The sequence below is a fragment of the Capricornis sumatraensis genome, chromosome 8, assembly GCF_032405125.1.
Source record: "Capricornis sumatraensis isolate serow.1 chromosome 8, serow.2, whole genome shotgun sequence".
NCBI classification, from domain to species: Eukaryota; Metazoa; Chordata; class Mammalia; order Artiodactyla; family Bovidae; genus Capricornis; species Capricornis sumatraensis.
In genome coordinates, this window is record NC_091076.1 from 82761319 (window position 1) to 82784546 (window position 23228).

Consider the following 23228-nt stretch of genomic DNA (forward strand, 5'->3'; position numbering starts at 1 on the left):
ATCTGTGGGCATCCCCCAGGGCCAAATTTGATGCAGGAACCTGACTCCCAGCCTGACTTCATCTTGCTTCTTCTACCAGCAGGAATTGTCTGCGAGGATCACAGTCTTTGGAACTTAAGCCTTGCTAATGATGAGAAGCTCCTCTAGACGCCCCTGTGCAAAAGAAAAATATACATTCACTAATTAGCTGTAATTGGATGGACCTGTAAGCAATAAAGTCTGCACTAGAAGATTTAAAGAAAATCTGACTTTTTTTTTTTAACTTGACCAACACAAGCAAACTGGAATATAGCCCAAGAAAGTCTTTAAAATTAGAATCAGAAAATAAGTTAAACTTGACACTTGACAAAATTTTTAAATCATTTAATCTAAGTAGTTAGCCAAAACAGTGTAAGGCAATAATAGGCCTTTCTTATAAATCACATTGCTTTACCATGTATCAGTTCAGTTCAGTTCAGTTCAGTTCAGTCGCTCAGTCGTGTCCGACTCTTTGCGACCCCATGAATTGCAGCATAGAGCATGTTTAATTATCAAAAGCTTGCACAGTGCTTACGATGGCCAGACATCATCCAAAGTGCTCTGCAGAGGAAACCTGACTGAATTCTCTATAAAAGAGGCATTATTCTTCTTGGCACGGAGAAGTGAGTTGCCAAGACCACACAGCTGGTTAGGAGCAACCCAGGGATTTGAACCCAGACAGTACGAGTCCAGCATTTATGTTCTTAGCCACCATGCTCTGATCCTTGATAACTGACTCACATTAAGACAAACATGAAGGCAGGAGAAGGGAGCCACAGAGGATGAGATGGTGGGATGGCATCATCGACTCAATGGACATGAGTTTGAGCAAACTCTGGGAGACGGTGAAAGACAGGGAAGCCTTGTGTGCTGCAGTCCATGGAGTCGCAGAGTCGGACACAACTGAGCGACTGAATAGCAGCAAAGATAATCTTATGTTTAAAACCTGGCTACACCTCAGACTCACCTTGGGGGCATCTAAAACGTGCTAATGCCTGCAGCTTCCCCAATCAACTGAATCAAAATCTTTGCAGGTGGGGCCCAAGCATTGGTAGGTTTTAAAGGCACCCTCAGATGATGCTAGAAACAGCCAGGACTGAGTGTATTTCGATACAATGGCAGCTGACAGTGCTCGTCCCTCATGTCTGCTTTTTCTTAGGAAGCAGCTGGGAGGATGGCATCTCTGAAGGCTGTTCAATACGCCCCAGGGAGGGGAACGCCAAAGAGGGGTGAGACCTAATGCTTTTCTGCACGGATGTGGCTCCAAAATGCCAGACCTAAGAAAGACACAGTAAACTATTGTTCTACGAGTTCTATTAAGACTCTGGATTAGTCTCCCTGTGGCTTTGGGATGCTGTTGTTTAGACCTCGGTGCACTGACAGCGGTTCTCATCCCGTGCTTTTAGTTGATATTTCTTCTCATGTTCTACATTAGAAATCAGCTTGGTGGCTCAGATGGTAAAGAATCTGCCGGCAGTGCAGGAGACCCAGGTTGGATCCCTGGGTTGGGAAGATCCCCTGGAGGAGGCAGTGGCAACCCACTCCAGTATTCTTGCCTGGAGAATCCCACGGACAGAGGAGCCTGGTGGGGCACAAATGCCATGGGTCACAAAGAACTGAACACAACTTAGTGACTAAGACTTTATCACACACACCTCGATTTTTTGCCTTGGAACTTCGGCCCTAAACCCTCCTGCCTAAACTCCGTGCCTTGGGCGTCACCTGGTGGGGGAGCATCTGTCCCTTAAGATTTCAGGGAAAACTTCAGATGAAGGATGGTACAACCAGCCAGCCTGGTGAGGATCTGAGGCTCACATCTAGAAAAAACTGTGATTGACACTGATATGAGGAGAAGGCTGGCCTCCGGGTTACATAGTTTCCCTTTGAAACGTCCTTCCTGTTTTCTTTAAGCATGTGATGGCGCCAGATCCACATTAAAACAAAAGGAACCACAGGGCTTTAATACCAATTAAGTGAGATTACGGAGGAAATGATCTCTAAGAATTAAATAGTCAAAAAAGAAAAAATGGCAATGCTAATAGTGCAGTATTGGCACAAATTAGCACTCAATAATTGCCCATAAGGGCAGCCTGATCTGTGTGGGTAACAGCAGCAGCTCTTGTCATCACATGTAGACGTGCCCACCTCATCTCACCCTCCCAGCCACTGTCAATCATCCTGTTCATCATCAAAGGAGATGAACCTGGGAGCCAAGGATCTCTCTCCAGCACACGGCATGAAGCAGGGGCAGAGCCGTGATTTGAACCCAGCTCTAATGCTAAATCAGGACCAGATATATAACTTATGGGGCCCCTTGTTTAAAAAATGAATGAAGAACTTCAAAATGTCAGCAGAAGAGCATCAAACCAGGCTCGGTCCTTCAAAGTATGGGATCTGTGACTGCTCCTTGCTGCTCAAAGTGCGTTCAGAGCCAACAGAGCCAGCATCCAGATAGTTAACTAGAGATGCAGATGCTCAGCACCCCACAACCCCGAGGACCCACTGAATAACAGTCTGCATCTTGATTAGACTCCTCCGGGGGGATCTGAGTGCCCTTTAAACTTGAAGAGGAATCGCTGAGCCCTCCCACCCTTGCTTTCCTTCAAGGCAAGTTTCCAGAGCACTGGAGTCAGCTGGCCCTGGAGGAGGGCATGGCAGCCCACTCCAGTATTCTTGCCTGGAGAATCCCATGGACAGAGGACCTGACGGGCTACAGTCCATGGGGTCGCAAGGGGTCAGACACAACTGAAGTGAATTAGCACGCACACACGGAGTCACATGGAATATCTCCCCATCACCACTCCAGGGTGCACATATGACCATGTCTTTTATTTCTCCAGGTACTTGAATGTATACCATCTGCACAGGAACCCATGCTTCTCCTTCCTGAGTTCCCTTCCACCTTGGGAAAGTCTGTTTGGCTCCTACGAGCCCTCAGGGCTGACAGGTAAAACCCTCTGGTGGAGGCAGGTCCACAGCAGCACGGATGTTCCTGTGGGTTTATATCCCTAGTGGATCCCAAGTTGGGCTCATTGAGTTGTTCTTTTTGTTCCTGGGCCCCTGATCAAAACTTTGCCCAAGGTGCACCGCCAGGCAGCCTACATAGACACCCCTTCCTCCACAGGGCAGCATCCTGTGGGTCCCAAGCATGCTTTGCTGGTGGTAAACTTATGTAGGGTCATTGTAATCCACCAGTGGGGCTTCCCAGGAGGCTCAGCAGTAAAGAATCCTCCTCCATTGATTCAGTCCCTGGGTAGAGACAATCCCCTGGAGAAGAGAATGGCCACCCACTCCAGTATTCTTGCCTGGGAAATCCCATAGACAGAGGAGCCTGGTGGACTACAGTTCATGAGGTTGCAAAAAGTCGACATGATTGAGCAACTGAACAACAATCCACCAGTGAGACTCTGGCAACACTGAATATCCAAATGCTAGGAATCTTGATCCATTTTCTCCCAGTAAGTTCCTGTGACAAGCAGAAAAAGGACCCCCAAGGAACACCACATGCTTGTCCCCAAAACCTGTGACTATATTACCCCATGGCCCAAGCCACAGTCTGCTGGGCTGCCCTGCATGCAGTGGGATCTCTGCCAAGAAGCCCTTGGCCCAAGCCTGCTCTGCCGTCTTCCCAACCTGCACACCCTGGGTTCACTGCTCGTTGATGGGCTTCCGGAAGGAAGGGCAGGAAGTGGGTGTTAAAACACGCACAGTCTAGGCTGGGTGCAGGGCAGGGGGCAGATTTCTTTCTACAGGAATGGCCAGCCCCTCACAGCTTCCACGCAAGAACGATCAGTGACGTAGATGCTGTACCTGGATTTGATCATGGGTGATTGAAATGGTTACAGCACGTGGCTTTAGATCTTGTTCCAAAGGCAGTAAATCTCACCTGGCATGCAGCGGATTGTCGTAAACAGCCACAGATGGAGCCCTTCAGGGATGCTCCTCTTCTTCAAGCATCCCCAGAGGGAGGACTATTTTATGAGAGGGTAGCACGCAGTGGAGGATGGATGCAAGCTCTTCTCTGGAGCAGCGGGTCTCCCATCTGTTAATCTGAGTCTCCTCGTGGACCCTGTCCAGAAAGTTTACAGCCCAAGGTGGCCCTTGTTTAAGGGCGCCGGAGGATGACTTCATTCCCAGAGAGGCTTTGTGTCCAGCAGCCCCAGATAGAAGACAGGGTTTGGAGAGGGATGAAGAGAGTCTAGGAAGCAGGCAAGGAGAGGGAGTGCTGCCTGTCCCCACAAAGCCCAGATTGCAGCCTGGAGGGGCCTCATGGGACTAGATGTCAGGAGCTCTGCTATTTCCTTTCCGGGGCTGTGTGCTGGGGGCAGAAGAAATATCCTGGAAGAAATTAGCCGGAGGGATTCTCTCCCTGCAGGAGACGCTGTGCAAGATTCAGAGAGTGGGGTGCTCCAAGAAGAGCAGCCAAGAGAGCTTTTCTGGAAATCTAGGACTCTGAGATGCTTCTGTGTTCCTTTTGTAAACACCATGAGGATCTTATCTTCATGTAAACTGAGTGTGTGTGTGTGTGTGTGTGTGTGCGCGCGCGCGTGCGCTCAGTCACTCAGTCATGTCCGACTCTTTGTGACCCCATGGACTGCAGCCTGCCAGGCTCCTCTGTCCACTGGATTCTCCTGGCAAGAATACTGGTGTGGGTTGCCACTTCCTTCTGCAGGGGAATCTTCCCAACCCAGAGACCAATCCCGCATCTCTTATATCTCCTGCGTTGGCAGGTGGATTCTTTGCCGCTAGTGCCACCTAGGATGTTTAAATTATGCACACACAGCAGGAAAAGCTTAACTTTTGAAAACCACTGATTCTGTGGCACAGTTACAAAAGTATGAGAGACGAGACAGTCATGTGGTTGGAAAAAAAAACACAGGACACATTTTCAGACTGGAAAGGAGCTATGAGGTTTGAGATGAACGCTCCTGACCTCACAGCAAGAACCCTGATCCTCTTGACAGAAATGGGAAAATTAGGAAAATGGTGCAGGAAAAATCTCCCATCCCTAACAGGTTGAGTCAAGTTAAAGTCAAGGTGAATTTCCTGAGCATTTCTCTCATGGAAGATGTCTGACAGAGAGCAAACACAGAGACACCTGTGGGCGTTCAAAGGAGAAAACGTTTTTTGAGGTCAAGGCATCGTTCACGGCACACAGGACAGCCTTTTCCCACTGGGCTTTGTCAGGTGGCATTATCCGGCGACTTTGAACATTCAAGTTCAAGGTTGGGGCTCCCAGTCTTGCGGTGTCAGAAACTTTCAGCATCCTGAGGTTGAGGAGCAGATGCCTGGATCAAGTTCATGTCTTTTCCCCTAATCAGAGCTTTTCTTCACAGTTTATGATGCTCAAGCAATTTATGGCTGAAACAGCCTCCTTCCAAATCCTCTTCACGTTGCACTTTAGCCAGAAATTGCAAGAGGGTACCAATCCTCTTAAGAAACTATTGAATGATTTTCTGTTGTTGTTTAGTCATTAGGTTGTGTTTGACTCTTTTGCAACTCCATGGACTAGTAGCCTACAAGGATACTCGGTCCATAGGATTTTCCCAGGCAAGAATACTGGAGCGGGTTGCCATATCCTTCTCCAGGGGATCTTCCCGACCCAGGGATCGAACCCGTGTCTCCTGGCTTGGCAGGTGGATGCTTTACACCAAGCCACTATGAAGCATTGAGTAACTTACTTCTGATGAAATAGTAGGTTTACACCAGAATATGTAGGGGGCAGTTGACCCTCTTGGAACAAAAATTCCCATTTAAACACCAATTTAAGATACATTATTTTTAAACAAAAATGACCAAGCACCAGGGACCTCTACAACTTGAATAAAGATTCCACGTTTATCACAAAGGATATGATAATCTTGAAGAAGCAGTGAGTGACAGCAGTAAGAAAAGTCAGACCTAGGAGAGAGTTTCAAAAGAAAATATTGTTTTAAAAAATAAATGTGTCCTAGAAGAGATTATCTCTCTAAAAGGCTCTTAGATAATGGTCACCTACCATTTCCACTGAATTCTTTCCTCCCTAATTTGAAATATTATAGCTTGGAAATACCCAGTAAAGCACCCAACATGGGCTTCAGGTCATGACTTTGATGATGCCTTCAACATTCCTCTATTAGCTGCCCAATAATGAGAAATGGATGATGCCCATGCCAAGTAACGTGCTGGGGAAAACAAAGTGGGGGGGGGCAGGAGGGGAGGAGAAAAGGGCCTAAATCTCACAGGAAATTCTAGAACATTTGCTAAGCATTTTGTTCCAAAGTCGTCTTTGTTTTTGGCTGTGCTAGGTCTTCCCTGCTGCACAGCTAGTTTCTAGTCCAGCCGAGTGGGGCTGCGGTCTAGTTGTGGTGCAGGCTTCTCATTGCGCTGGCTTCTCTTGTTGCAGAGCATGGGCTCTAGGGCACGAGGTCTCAGCAGCTGTGGTTCCCAGACTCTAGAGCACAGGCTCAATAGTTGTACATGGGCTTCAGTTGCTCTGGGGCATGTGTGGTCTTCCCAGACCAGGGATCGAACCCATGTCTCCTGCATTGGCAGGTGGATTTTTTTTTTTTTAACCACTGAACCACCAGGAAAGTTCTGTTCCAAAGTCTTGAACTCTGTTGCCCCCAGCATCACAGGATCACTAACATTGTGCTAAGGGTAACCTCTCCCTTAGAGAGAAAAAGGATGCCTTGAAACATGAAAATTTAAAAAATAAATATATAAGTGATTCTCCCCTAGGAAATCAGATTCAGGGTTGGAACATTCCTTTGGCTTAGCACATAAGCAGTTATCCTTTTAGCCCTAAAATGAACACCAGTGAAATTAGGAAGTGCCTGAATTCCACAGCAGACTAAACAGGATAAGAGATTTTTTTAAAAGTTAAAGGAAAAAAAAAAAAACACACAAAAAGCCTGAAAAGGGGAGAGAAGAATGGACAGCGAATCCCTCAGGTTGACTAATTCCTCACTACGTGAGCTCAGATAGCCGCCCTGACCTTCACATGCTGCACGGACCAGCAGACTGAGTCAGGTGGTTGACTGTGAGCTCCTTCAAGCTTTCTTTTTTAAATTATCGTCTTCAATTTTAAAAACCAAATGGAAAAATGTCTATTTTGATGAGCCACGGCATTATAGTTTTGAAAGTCAGCTAAAGAATGATTAGACAGTACAGTAAATGCTGCTAAAGGCACTGAACCCTAGAATGTGGTTTGTGTTGCTTTCTTTTCTGGGTGGGCTTTTAGTTTTGGTTTTGAGAGACTTGCTTGTTTGGAGGAATGAGCATCATTGTTTTATTCTGCAGGAGGGGGGAAGAGCTTGACAGCATCTGATGGTGTTTCTTCCCACCCACCAAACTGACTTAGACATTAAGATTTGGTGCTTAAGAGTTTATGCAATGAATGTTGTTCAGTCGCTAAGTCGAGTCTGACTCTTTGCAACCCCATCGACTGCAGCACATAGAAAACATCATAGAATCACACTCAGATCTCACAGTTTTCCATCTCGTCTCAGACCCAAGACAGCTCAGGCAGACAAAAATATGACTTCCCCAGTCATGTTTCCTGGCATATCTGGGATCCGCTGGCAGAATTTTATTCCGTAGGTTTGGATGGATGTTTGAAGTATAGAAGACTGGGTCGAAAAGATCCTCCTGAGAAGGAAATGACTACTCACTCCAGGATTCTTGCCTGGAGAATCCCATGGACAGAGGAACCTGGCAGGATACAGCCCATGGGGTCATATAGAGTCGGACACAATTTAGCGGCTGAGTATGCAAGATAAGTTTTATAAACAGGCAAGTTCAGGGGACACTGGGTTGCAACTTAACTCTCACTGTAGCTGCAGTTACTGGATGATACATGCATAGCTCATTACCAGAAACCCAGGTGGTGTGGTTGTACAGCCTGAACGTTTAAGATCCTCTCCCAAATGGAAGGCATTATTTTTGGTCCACAGCCCAACCCGGGAGCACATGCTAATCTCCCCAAATAATTAGGAGAATGACTAGTCAAGTTCCCATCCCGCCTTGGAGAAACGGGAATCAGGCACCAACTTGTTGGGGGGAATTGTATCCATGCTGGGGTGCTGGCTCGCTGCCTTTCCCCTTCGACTGATTCCAGAAGAAAGGAGCCTGTTGCCACAAGCAGACAGTTCAGGTACCAGCTGCTCCTGGGGACTGGCAGAGGCAAAAGCGATCTCATTATGCAATTATCCACAATTAGGTGCTCATTACTATTTTATCATCCAGGAGCCAGCACCCACCTGCACAGGGCTGTCGCAGGGACCGGCAAAGCAGTGAAAACAGAGCCTTGCTTTTTCTCTAAGGACGTGACATCTAAAATCAGCAGTTCCAACCTGCCCAGGGGGTGAGTTTGCACTGACATGAAGACCAGTGCAGACAAATGCAGGCCAACTGCTTCAGTTATGCACACATCTTCATCCCTGAGTCGCCTCAAGTTGTGTGGGTGGCAGATGGATGATACAAACGAGGGTGAATGGAAACTAGCATCTATTCAGAACAAGCCTCCTTAAGTTAGAAATGAGGACTTGGGTGCGGACAAGTGGTCACTTTCTCTGTAAAAGAAACCCTCTAAAGTACCTCCCAGACCGATCTTCAGAGTGAGGACTCTTTCTTTATCGTCATTTTACCTCCTGGCACCCAGCGCCTGGGAAACCCTGGGATTGTTCTGTGTGGACTGATAGAAAAGGTTCTTAGCTGTATTTTGAGCAAGAACAGATGACGTATGGGATTCTCATACAGGATAGGGATGAACTTGTTTATGTTTTCAAAAGGTACACACACATCTATACGTTTGAAATAAAGAAAAGACTGAATGTTCCTCAGTGCTTGTATATGATGGTGGTTCAAGTGGGAAAGGATCCGCTGCTAGTGCAAGAGACGCAGGAGATGTGGGTTCGATCCTGGGATGGGAAGATCCCCAGGAGGAGGAAACAGCAACCCACTCCAGTATTCTTGCCTAGAGAATCCCACGGACAGAGGGGCCTGGCGGGCTCCAGTCCATGGGGTCACAAAGAGTAGGACACGACTGAGCAAGGAACACTCTTTATTTCTGTTATTATGACACCAGCTCCACCTCAGATCTTCAGGCACTCGATTTCGGAGGTTGGGAAACCCCCGCTTTAGGTGTTACCTCATTGGGTGAAATAGAGTGGGATGAGTAGTGTGGTGATGTTCTTTCCTTGAGAGGGGAGGACACTGGACCTCAGAGGCGCTGTCAGAGGCAATGTGTATACAGAGGTGTTGATGGAGTGAACCAAGTCTGTGGGAATAGAAAAGAGCAAACAGTCCCCGAGGTGCTGAGGCTTTAACACCCCCAGGTGCTCCATTTGCCCTTTGCCATAAAAACGACAGAGTTGGTGAAGGGTTGCACCCCTTGTTAGCTGTTAGCAATAACAACAATGGTGAAAGACCTCAAAGGCAATTTTTGTCACAGAGAACTGAATTTATCTCCCTCTGCTGAAGCTTGAATTTGTCATTAATGGCTGGCAAGTCCTGAACCAACGAGGTCATGTTCCCAGTCAACATTTCCTGAAGCCATGAGATATCAGTGGTTTCCCCACATAAATCTGGAACAGGTCTAATGGGTGGAGGCAGAATCCACGCTCCATCACATTATCTTCAGTTTATCTTTTAGAAGCAGACGCAGGCTGCAAGCCCACCTCTCTTTTTTTTTTTTAAATTTTTATTTTTACTTTATTTTACTTTACAATACTATATTGGTTTTGCCATACATTGACTTGAATCCACCACGGGTGTACATGCGTTCCCAAACATGAACCCCCCTGCCACCTCCCTCCCCATAACATCTCTCTGGGTCATCACCGTGCACCAGCCCCAAGCATGCTGTATCCTGCGTCGGACATAGACTGGTGATTCGATTCTTACATGATAGTATACATGTTTCAATGCCATTCTCCCAAATCATCCCACCCTCTCCCTCTCCCTCTGAGTCCAAAAGTCCATTATACACAGCTGTGTCTTTTTTGCTGTCTTGCATACAGGGTCGTCATTGCCATCTTTCTAAATTCCATATATATGTGTTAGTATACTGTATTGGTGTTTTTCTTTCTGGCTTACTTCACTCTGTATAATCGGCTCCAGTTTCATCCATCTCATCAGAACTGATTCAAATGAATTCTTTTTAACGGCTGAGTAATACTCCATTGTGTATATGTACCACAGCTTTCTTATCCATTCATCTGCTGATGGACATCTAGGTTGTTTCCATGTCCTGGCTATTATAAACAGTGCTGCGATGAACATTGGGGTACATGTGTCTCTTTCAATTCTGGTTTCCTCGGTGTGTATGCCCAGCAGTGGGATTGCTGGGTCATAAGGTAGTTCTATTTGCAATTTTTTAAGGAATCTCCACACTGTTCTCCATAGTGGCTGAATTAGTTTGCATTCCCACCAACAGTGTAGGAGGGTTCCCTTTTCTCCACACCCTCTCCAGCATTTATTGCTTGCAGATTTTTGGATCACAGCCATTCTAACTGGTGTGAAGTGGTATCTCATTGTGGTTTTGATTTGCATTTCTCTGATAATGAGTGATGTTGAGCATCTTTTCATGTGTTTGTTAGCCATCTGTATGTCTTCTTTGGAGAAATGTCTATTTAGTTCTTTGGCCCATTTTTTGATTGGGTCATTTATTTTTCTGGAATTGAGCTGCATAAGTTGCTTGTATATTTTTGAGATTAGTTGTTTGTCAGTTGCTTCATTTGCTATTATTTTCTCCCATTCAGAAGACTGTCTTTTCACTTTGCTTATATTTTCCTTTGTTGTGCAGAAGCTTTTAATTTTAATTAGATCCCATTTGTTTATTTTTGCTTTTATTTCCAGTATTCTGGGAGGTGGATCATAGAGGATCCTGCTGTGATTTATGTCTGAGAGTGTTTTGCCTGTATTCTCCACTAGGAGTTTTATAGTTTCTGGTCTTACATTTAGATCTTTAATCCATTTTGAGTTTATTTTTGTGTGCGGTGTTAGAAAGTGATCTAGTTTCATTCTTTTACAAGTGGTTGACCAGTTTTCCCAGCACCACTTGTTAAAGAGATTGTCTTTACTCCATTGTATATTCTTGCCTCCTTTGTCAAAGATAAGGTGTCCATATGTGTGTGGATTTATCTCTGGGCTTTCTATTTTGCTCCATTGATCTATATTTCTGTCTTTGTGCCAGTACCATACTGTCTTGATGACTGTAAGCCCACCTCTCATAACTACCCAACAGGATGCCATATAAGCAGAGCTCAACTATGGGAGCTTTAGCAGGGAAAATCCTGTTAGTTTTTGATCTTCTCCTCTTCCCGTAATTCTGACAGTTGCTGGAAACTATTATCTACTTACCAGGGTTTTAATGTTGCTTAGATCTCCTAGGTTACTTTTAAGCTAAGATCCAGTTAAAAAGACAGAACAAAGGAAGTTTGTTTGTTTGTTCCAAACAAAGAAATTGGTTGGAATAGTCCTAAAAGACCCTGCTGCTGCTGCTGCTAAGTCACTTCAGTCATGTCTGACTCTGTGCGACCCCATAGACGGCAGCCCATGAGGCTCCCCCGTCCCTGGGATTCTCCAGGCAAGAACACTGGAGTGGGTTGCCATTTCCTTCTCCAATCCATGAAAGTGAAAAGTGAAAGTGAAGTCACTCAGTCATGTCCAACTCTTAGTAACTCCATGGACTGCGGCCCACCAGGCTCCTCTGTCCATGGCATTTTCCAGGCAAGAGTGCTGGAGTTGGGTGCCATTGCCTTCTCCATAAAAGACCCTAAGTGTTCACTTTTGGTCAAGGGAAGGCCTTTAACTCCAACTCCTGCTTCTAAAAGTCTCAGTGTAGATAGTACATTTCTAAATAGCCTGCTTACTGTGCTACCTTTTTAACAGCACAGCAGTAGTTTGTAGAGAGCGATAGAGACTGAGAAAGAATACTAACATTTATTGAGCACCACTTGTTTCCAGCATACTGTGCTTTTTCATTTGGATTGCAATTTGACTCTCAGCAACCCTGTTTGGCAGAAATTGTTCCCATTTTACAGATAAAACCATCGCCTACAAGTGCTGGCACCAGCAGCATCATTATAAACTGATCTGGAGACCCTCAACTAGAGAACCATTGACTAAGACCTTGCTCGAGTCTTTGATGATTCTGCTTGGTATGCCTTCATACCTTCATTCAGTTTATTCATTCAACAGATATTGATTGAGTTTCACCTCTATTTTAAGCACTATGTTAAGTTTCAAATAGAGCCATTATCAAGAAATCCATTTCTTGCTCTTACAGGACGTTTCATCTTTGGGAGAGAGACAAATATTAAACATGTTTATATGAATACATAAATCATTTTAAAATTGTGATAAATGTTATGAAGGGTTTCAGGGTGCAACAAAACTCAACAAGAGAGAGTTTTCATCTGGGTACCCAAGGCTGAAAAGTGGAACGTGGAGAGAGATGCTAGAGAGACAAGAGGTCTCATGAAAAGAACAAGCATAGAGATCCCTGAGGCTGACAGGGCTCACATGAGAACAGAGAAGGCCAGTGGGTCCTATCCCTGGGTCAGGATGACCTCCTGGAGGAGGGCATGGAGACCCACTTCAGTACTTTTGCCTAGGAAATCCCATAGACAGAGGAGCCTGGTGGGCTACAGTTCATTGGGTCTCAAAGCATCAGGCATAACTAAAGCGACTTAGCACACACCTCAGATGCTTTGGTGAAACTAAAGAGCAGAACCAGAATGGCTTTAAGGATCAGTTTGTCATCCTGGTGATGGCAGGGCTAGCTGGGAGCTGGTGCTGCCCTGGCCAGCATCAAGAGAAAGGATTATACCGCATATCACCAGGAAAAACTCAAAATTCAAAGCACAGTTTCTGCTGAATGAGTATCACTTTTGCACCATCTTAGAGGAGAAAAGTGTAAGTTGAACCATTGCGAGTTGAGGCATTCTGTATTCTGAACACAGGCACAGGAGTCTGTTTCATAGAGGTTCTAGATTTTTGTTTAAACTGTCCCTTATTTATGAAAGGACTTCCGTGGTGGCTCAGACGGTAAAGAATCTGCCTGCAATGCGGGAGACCAGGGTTCCATCACTGGGTTAAGAAGATCCCCTGGAAAAGGGAATGGCTGTCCACTTCAGTATGCTTGGCTGGAGAATCCCATGGACTAAGGAGCCTGATGGGCTGCAGTTCATGGAGTCACAGAGAGTCAGACAACAACTAAGCGACTAACACTTTCACTTTCATTTATGAAAATCTAGATTCCCCCCTTTAATCCTACTACTGTTGTCTGCAATTAACTTGCTGATAGTGTTTGCAGGAGTGTACAAATTCCAGTGACATGATCAGTCTCAATGAGGGAGTTACTGAGTCAAAGGATTTTCACTTCTAAAGCAGCTGCACTGCTGTCCAAAAAGATATACTATTACCAGAATTAAAAACACATCTGTTTCCTTGCATCTTTGATAACACTGGGAATTATTAAGCTTATAAATTTGTGCCAATCTGATAGGAGAAGTATAACAGCTCGTTGTTCAATGTTATATTTATTCCACTGAGTGGGCAGTTTCCCATTGATCACTTCCCCCCCCCCATAAATCGCTGCTTTATATATCTTGCCCATTTTTCCACAGGGTCATTATTCAGCTTCTGATTAAGTTATATGAGTATTTTATGCATTAAGGAAATTAGTTCTTTATCATGCATTTTTTTTCTTTTACTTTCATATGCTTAGAAATTTTCTTGGAACGTATTTGAGGAACTTAACATGAGAGAGCAAAATGCAGAGAAAGAAGGTAATTCGTTTTTCACTCTTCATCATTGTTACTGTAATTTTTAAATCCTGTAACTGAATTACTCTTATAATGAAAAAGGCCATGTCCCTTACTCTCTCTCTCTCAAGATATTTTACACCAATGAACAGAACACACACAATTTTTAACCAGAAATGCAGTGGTCTCCTCTTTTTTCCCCATCTCTCTTCTTGTTGCTTTAAGTTCTTTAGAGATGGGAAAATGCAGTAAAATTCTTCCTCGGGCCACGCCGATGTTAATGGGTAACATTCGGGGCAGAGGCCTCCTCCGTTTCCACATCTGCAGCTTTGTACAGACCTCACCTCCGAGAGGCCTGAAAGTGTGAAGCCAGCCAAGGCTTAATGTGTATTAGCAACACAAAGAGCACACAAGAGGAGACGCGGGGATGAGCTGCAATTTACTGAAGATTTACTAGGCCTCATGAAACTGCCCACCCATTTTTCTATCTCATCTGCCCACGTCTAAAGAGGATGGCTTTGTGCACGGGTGATGGTCATTTAGAATCATCCAGCAACAAATCTTGCTGCTTAAAAAGTCATACTGACAGGAAGCAACACGTTGGAGAGAGTCCGTGCTCTGGACGCAGAACCTCAAATCTGGAAATATGGGAATGTCACGGGCCGGGGGGCGGGGGGGTTTCTCCAGCCACTCCAGGCACCTCCCCTGGACTTTCGTTTGTGTTGAGGGGCTTGTTTACTGGAGGAGCAAGGCTCCAGGGAAGGTGAGGTGCCTTCACAGAGCAGCCTGGAGTGTGCAAGGGTGCTTCAGGGTGTTGCATGAATTGCATTTTGGAAGACTGTTGCCCAAACTTCAAGACCCAATGGAGAGACTTTCCTGGTGGTCCAGTAGTTAAGAATCCACCTTGCCATGCAGAGGACACAGGTTCATTCCCTGGTCAGGAAACTAAGATCCCACATGCCTCTGGGCAACTAAGCCCGCATGCCCCTGGAGAGTCCATGCACTGCAATGAAAGATGCTGCAGGCCCCACACTAAGGCCCAACACAGCTAAATAGATAAATAAATAGCTGGAATTTCCTAGAGGTGATCTTTAAAAAAAAAAAAGAAAACTCGATGGAGCATGTCCAGTAGCACTTTAAATCTTGTTTCAGGAGCACGAGATCTCTCTGGGGCTACACAACCCTCAACATAGCTTCTTCCTACTGTGCATGAAAAATAAAAGCTATTGGGGCTTAGTTTTCATTTAGCCACAGGCTTGCAGCTCATTAATAGAATGTCAGAAAATTCTCCTGGATTTCATTACTAGGAACTTCCCTCTGGGCTGCTTTATGTTGCTGGTTTTCTTGAGTCTCTGTTTGCCCTTCTGTACAATGGGTTGATGCCAAAACCTCAGGACAAAGTAAGACATTGGAGGCAGTAAGAAGTGGAGGCTTACAAATGTCCCCCCGTGGAAAATGATCTCGCTTCTCCCAACTCAACTTTGGAACTAAAAGTATGTGAAGGGAGGGCTTCGTCCACCTTCATGAATTTCTCATCCTGCTTAGTGCAGATGTAATGTCAAAAAAAAAAAACCACACATTCCTAAACTTAACAAGAAGAGGGAGGAATTATGTCTTCTACCAGTTTTACAAGTAATAAGCGGGGTTAATAGAATGCAATCAGACAAGGGAGGCCACAGCAGGAGTGTCCACAGTCAGGCCCCTTGAAATCAACACCAGGATGGAAGAGGAATATACATAGAGCCGATAGGATAGCCTATCTTCCCAAGGGCAATGCTTTCTTGGCCTCTGATGAAGGGTGTGGATGAAACAGGAAGACAGGCAAACATCCCTCTAAGCCATGCCTGGTGGTTCTGGTGAATATCTAGGGCCAGCAGCAAAGGGTTTGAAAACATATAGGGGACTTCCCTGGTGGTCCAGTGGTTATAATCCACCTTGCAATGCAGGGGATACAGGTTCCATTCCTGGTCAGGAAACGTCCACATGTTGTGGGGCAACTAATCCTGCACCCCACAACAAAGACCCAGTGCCACCAAGATTAATTAAGTAATTAGTAAAATAAAATATGTGCTCAGTTGCTCCATGGACTTTGAGACCCCATGGACTGTGGCCCATCGGGCTCCTCTGCCGTGGGATTTTTCAGGCAAGGATACTGGAGTGGGTTCTCATTTTCTTCTCCAGGGAATCTCCAGCCCAGGGATTGAACCTGCATCTCCTGCGTCTCCTGCATTGACAGGTGGATTCATTATCACTTGAACCACTGGGGAATATAAAATGAGGTCACCTCTATTTGCAAATAAAGTGTTTGTTCTTCTGAAAACAAAAACCCCACATATTCAGGCTGTTTGTTTTCCAATCAATGTCATCATCGTTTGTTTGACTGTGGATTACAGACGCACATCGGTCTTCATTTGTCATTGCCGAAATCTCTTTCTACTCAATGGGATCCTCCTCCATTCATGCAAATTTAACCACAGCCGCCTAGTCTGTAATTGTTTCAAATGGCAAAGAGCCTTTCTCTGGTGAGAAGAGCCATCCCAAACTCCTTGCTCTGTCTATCCCTAAGGGCCTAGTACAGGCTCCGTGCTTTATCTCTTTCTTGTGGCTTTTATTCTCACAACATTAAAGGGACTCTCTCTCCTTTATGCAGGCAAATAAAAAGTAGATTTAGAGAACGAAGATGAAAAGGATACATTCTACCGATGGCATACTTCAGAATCCAGCAGCCTGGTTGTCAGACGCTGGCCGAGTTAAAAGTTGTGCTGGGTCCTTGACGTCAGAAATTCAGATGAAAACATGAAATCGAATGTGTGCCCGTAAGGACTTGCAGTACATTAACATGAAGCTGTGTCATTGGCAGCTCTTGAAAGGGATCCCCAGGCCTGCCTTTTAGCCCTGGTTAATGGGAAGAGGAGCCCAGAGCCACAGGCTTGCCGTTCACCCTTAATCTGTTTCCACTTAAAGAATATTTTCTCTGAAGCGAAAGCAGGTAACAGAGCCTCTGCTGCCCCATTCCTCTGGAAGATCAACTCTCCCCTCACCCAGGTCCACACTCTCAGGAGATGTGTTTCAAGGGAAACTTCGGGGGTTTGTGCTTTTTTAAGATCTCCTGGAGGAGGAAATGGCAACCCACTCCAGTATTCTTGCCCGGGAGAGCCCATGAACAGAGGAGCCTGGCAGGTCCACACTCTCAGGAGATGTGTTTCAAGGGAAACTTCGGGGGTTTGTGCTTTTTTAAGATCTCCTGGAGGAGGAAATGGCAACCCACTCCAGTATTCTTGCCCGGGAGAGCCCATGAACAGAGGAGCCTGGCGGGCCACAGTCCATGGGGTCACAAAGAGCCCATTTGGACACGACTGAAGCAACTTAGCATGAACCCTCCAAGTGAGAAGCACTGAAGGGAGGGAGGGATGGAGCGCTTTTCAGAATAAGCCTGACTTCAGAAGAGTCCCGACGTGGAAGTGAGGGAGCTGGTTTGTTCCAGGATGGCCCCAGGTGCGAGCTGTGCATCAGAGGAGGCCCTCTGAGACATAGCCCCCGTTACACTCTGGACTGCATGGAAGTAGCTCCTTCCATTGTTACTGGAGAAGACAACGCGCCTGGATTCGGGTGATAGCCCAGCCTTAGCTCCACTCTACAGCTTCCCTGCAGCTCAGACGGTTAAGAATCTTCCTGCAATGCAGCAGACCTGCTTGTGATCCCTGGGTATGATCCCTAGATTGGGAAGATCCTCTGCAGAAGGGAATGGCAACCCATTCCAGTATTCTTGCCTCGAGAATCCTATGGACAGAGGAGCCTCATGGGCTACAGTCCATGGGGTTGCAAAGAGTGGGACACGACTGAGTGAATAAAAACTACTACTAGCGCCACTCAAGTCTCACAAGCAATTGCACTGACACTTTCTTCCTCATCACAGACACACGCTCTCCTAGACTCCATAACCACATGCCCTGCATCCCCTTACAGTGACAACTGCCTGGCCCAAGCAGAGACCTCTGGCCTTGATTCCAACAAATTTACTTTTTTCTGCTCTTCCCGCCACCCTTTCTTGTCCTTCCAACACGGGCAACATTTCACTTCATCCCCTCCTATATTCCCCATGACCTCACGCTAACACTAGAACTTGACTAATCTTGGGAGTAAACCCCTCTTCAGTCATCTGCTAATCCAATAAAACCAAGTCCACTGATTCTCCTGATGCCTTGCATCCTTCCTCCAAAGTCCCAAGTGATGTAAACACAGCAACCTGCCCAGAATGTCACTGTGCAGTGGGCATAGCATGGACTTTGGAGAAGATGACCCTGAGCTTAAACCCTAGCTCTGTCACTTAGCAGCTTCTGGGCTCTATTTTTCCCTTATATCACCATAAAGGAGGTGAGAATGACAAGAAATAGTACAGAGGACCTGGGCTATTTTGCTAACAGCCACCAAGAGGATCCTCAGTCATCCTCACCACTCAGGAGTCCTGAATACTTATTGGAAGGACTGATGCTGAAGCTGAAGCTCCAATACTTGGGCCACCTGACGCGAAGAGCCAACTCTTTGAAAAAGACCCTGATGCTAGAAAGGATTGAAGGCAGGAGGAGAAGGGGATTACACAGGATGAGGTGGTTGGATGGCATCACCAACTCAGTGGATAGGAGTGTGAGTAAACTCCAGGAGATGGTGAAGGACAGGGAAGCCTGGTGTGCTGTAGTCCATGGGTTCACGAAGAGTCAGACAAAACTTAGCAGCTGAACAACAATAGCAACAACAAATTCTTATGTAATCTTCTTCTGCTCTGAATCAGGGCTGCTCTGAATCATACGGCCACAAAAGTATGAAGGAGGTCATGGTATGTGATTTCTAAGGGGAGTTAAGAAAGGGCATTGCAGTCTCTGCTCCACATTTTATCCCAGGCTACCAACCCCATAACTTTGTCCTCCTCTCCCTTCTCGCCCCTGCCCTTTGCAGAGGTCCTGGGTGCCTGGAAGACACAGACAGTGGCATGTCCATCACCAGGAGGCCTCTCCCATCTATAGCTGGCACCTCCTCCTTTTGTTTGCTGAAATGCATTGTTCACATTGATTTGATTGCAGTCCAAACAAGGAGTACCAAAAGGCAACAGACTCGAGTCATTGAGCATCTGAGCAAGCAGGGCATTATCCAGAAGCCTGCCCTTCCTATTTTGAGATCGAGCTTGAAGAGCCACTTAGAAAGAGAGTAAGTAGATCTCTTGACACAGTGAATGAAGTCCAAACCAAACAAATTCTTCCCTCAGCGAAGTCCAGACACTGAACCTTCTTCTTTGACAGGGAGGAAACTGTGACGGATCCTTGAGACCAGCCCCACAGACATAGCTGGTTTTCATTTCACATGGCTCCCCTTCTTCTAAACGATATTTGTTCCATTTTTATCTATCTACAAACTTTTATTTCTTCTGCTCCTAAGAAAAAGAAAATAAAAATGCTTCGTCAAGAGAAAAACTCTGTGAGCATTGCTGGACTTTCACGAGTGTGTCTGTCTATAAAACCAGGGGTTAAGATGGACTTTTTAATTTATCAAGAAGCTCTTCTTTGAACATCCAGTATCCATCTGCCACAGTTTAATAGCTCCTTGGTATTTATACGGGGATTCTCTGACCTTTGTAACCAGTTCATACTGTTGGGAATGCAAATGGTTTCCAAATTTTCACTGTGCAAACCAACTAGCGTGAACATTCCTGAACTAAATCTGTTCTGTGTAGTGACAGTTCCAATTTCCTGAACTAGAATTACTGGGTCAGGGAAAAGACGTTTGAAAGACTTTTGGAATATCTGTCAAACTGCCCCCTGGGTAAGTTGTTGCAGTTTTCACCCCACCTGCCTTATATGTACTCTTTTAAGTATAACAGCATTTTAATTATGTGTCAAGTGACAGACTCAATGAATTTTCAGTGTTTACACAACTGTCTTTGATGATGAATAAGCATCTTTTCACATCTTGGTCCTACTTGTCTATGAGGGTGTGTGTTTTTCGCTGCTTATCTGCATACCTAGACTGACCCGGTTTTTTAACTGGGTGATTTTTAAGCTCATTTGTAAGGGTTAGGGCCATTTGTTTCAGTTTTGTCTGTGGTTACTAGTGAAAGACAGGGAAGCCTGGCCTGCTGCAGTCCATGGGGTTGCAAAGACTTAGCGACTGGACAACAACAATAATGGTTACTTTGCTTAGATGATCAAATAAACGTCTTTTTTTTTTTGGTTATGAGTTTTGTTGATTGAGGGCCTCTGTTTTGAAGAAAATGCCAGAGGTTAAAGGAAGCGATGGGCCACCTGGGGCCAGTCCCACCGTTGACATGAGGCCCCAGTGATCACCTCTGCTCTCTGGTCAGCTGTCTCTGAACATGTTGATCCAAAAAGGGAAGGGGGTCTATGGGAAGGGGGTTTCTAGACCAAGTTATGCCCCTCCATTTTGTGCCTCCAAACTAGAAAGTGGTAGTGGAGCCTGGTGGGCTGCCGTCTATGGGGTCGCACAGTGTCAGACACAACTGAAGCGACTTAGCAGCAGCAGCAGTGGTTTTCTGCCAAGATTATCTTTACTTATTTCCCAAGGGGCTATACTTCTTTTGCATGGTGAAGAATGATCATTTAACTTTGGGTAATTCATTAAACCTGGTCTTATCTGGTCTTTATGGCAAATTCCTCAGAGTTTGGGCCATAAGCCATACCTCCCTAGTTTCATACATATGTATATGACTTTGTCGAGTCTTAGTTGTGGCTTGTGGGATCTAGCTCTCTGACCAAGGATCGAACCTGGGCCCCTTGCATTGGGAGTATGGAGTCTTAGCCACTAGACCACCAAGGAAGTCCCATATCTCCCTAGGTTCAATGCTGATTAAGGTTTTGTGGTATTTAGCTTGCCTTGAAGCATTTCAGACAGGTATTAGTACTGCTTCTGGTGTCTCCATCTTCTCAGACATATTATTTTGCTTGTCATGTTACCTATTATAAATGTATTTTCCCATGGTTTTCTCCCTTTTATATGGCTAAGATATTGGAGAAGTATTGCCTTTTTTTTTTTTAAACAGGAAACCTCACTGTAACAGGTTCCCAGTGGCCCTTGGATTACCTGGATAAACAATTAAATCATGTGAAAATAATACTTCTGTCTCCTTCTTGTATTTACACATTTTTGTCTTCATGGACCCAACTTTATATCACAGACAAAAATTAATACAAAGTGGATTAAAGGCCTATATGTAAGAACTAACACTATAAAAGTCTTAAAAGAAATGTGTAAATCTGTGTGACCTTGAATTAGGCATTAGATAAGAACCATAAGCAACGACAACAGGAGGGAAATAAATCGGGCGTCATCAAAGTTAAACACTTTGGTGCTTGAAAGGACACCATCAAGGCAGTGAAAAGCTAAACTTCCGGATGGGAGAAGATATTTTCAAATCATTTCTGAATAAAGGGCTTGTACCTGAAATATATAAAGAACCTCCACTACTCAATGATAAGATGATAGCTCAGTTTAAAAACAGGAAAGGATCTGAATAGACATTTCTCCAAAAAAGATATACACATAGCCAATATACACAGGAACCATGGTGCTGTCTATCTCTCCCCCCTCCCCTTTTCTCTCTCTCGATCTCTCTCACTTTCTCTGGAGTTAACTGCATGGAATTTATATAGATTTTTGTCCAGTCTCCCGACAATTCCTGTAAACTTAAAAAAAAAATTATATGCAGGTTTGTCAGCCGTCACTGTTACTGAAATCCAGGACTGAATATACTGAAAAGCATTAGGATCATTCTCAAATGAGAAATCTATGAAATAGAAGCTGTAATGATTTGTCCATTTGGGGAAGAATGACTCATAGCTTATGCAATGTACTTTTAAATAATTTTTTTTTCTTCTCTGTCTTACCAACCGGATCTATAAAACTTAGAGGAGAATTAATAAATGGTTTCAGGTTAAGCCTTTTGAATTCTCCAGGCAAGAATGCTGGAGTGGGTTGCCATTTCCTGCTCCAGGAGATCTTCCCAGCCCAGAGAATGTCTCCTGTGTGACAGGCAAATTCTTTACCATCTGAGCCACTAGGGAAGCCCTAAAATGACCAGGTGTCACATTTTTTTTTTCATTTGGCACTCTGTGGACACTTTTAGTAGAGAGTTGCCATAAGATTTTTAATGAAAAGATAGGTAAAGAGGGCCTGTTCTATTTTTCAGTTCTACAGTAATAATATGCTGGTCAGAACAACCAGATGGGGGAAAACCATTCGCTGTCACTCTGGATTCATCTACCATAAATGACAAAATGCATGTGACAGCATGTGTCCTGTGCTAGCACGGAGTCGGCGCTCGGGGTTTACCCCTTCACATCTTCACTCAGCTGGGGATGGGATCTCCTTACTCAGAGCTGCAGATAGGTTCTTTCCTGGGAGTTACGTCACTGCGTCCTCACATCCCCGGTGTTCTGACTCACGTATGCCTCCGCATGACTGCATGCTTTACTTCCTCCTCATACCTTCTGGATACATTTTAGCAGAACAATGTCCTCCCATCGATCATCCCTAAATCAAATATTAACCTTAGTCTTCAAGAGACACACTGTCCTAAAATAAACTCTGAGAGAAGGGCGTTTTAAGAAATGGGTTTGCCAAGTTGTCAGCATCAACCTTGACCTGGGTCATGAGCTGTTCTGGCCAAATGGCAGGCAGGACCTGAGATCTGGCTATTTCAGTCCTCCCATAAAACAGGATAATAAAATGAATGTTTGGTGAGAAAAAATGCTTTTATGGAAACTTGTGTAATTCAAACTTTTTGCTGGTGGTTTAACGTCAGGTTTTACAACAGGGTAGTTAAATAGTTGGCTGAATGTTTTAAAGGTCTGGGGAATTTTAAAGCAGAAAGTATACTCTTTGTAGTTGATCAGTCTGGAGGACAAGGAAAGCAGCTAGGAACCTCCACTTCAGGTTTCCCACTGCAGGACTTCTGGGCATCTTTCTCTGGATAATCATCCCCCGCCCTGTAATCGGCTGCAGATTAAATAAAAGAGGATGAACACAGCGTGTGCTTCAGAGATGCTGTTGTTTCTCCAGGAGAGGAGTAAACTAACCCTGAGTCCTCCACACACCAGTAAGGTCGTTTGTAGTCACACATTTGAGACGAAGTCCTAAATCTCCAACTGTGAACAGAATGAAACGCATTCTGGAGGCTCACACCCACAATCCTCACAGTTCGATGTCACAACAGACAGAGGATTGGATAAAGACGATGTGGTACATAGATGCAATGGAATATTACTTAGTCAAATCATGCCATTTGCAGCAACATGGATGGACCTGTGTATTGTCATAATGAGTGAAGTAAGTCAGGCAGAGAAAGATCTTCTGACATCCCTTATATGTGAAAATTTAAAGGAAATGATACAAACAAACTTACGAAACAGAAACAGATTCACAGGCCTAGAGAACACACTTACGGTTGCCAGT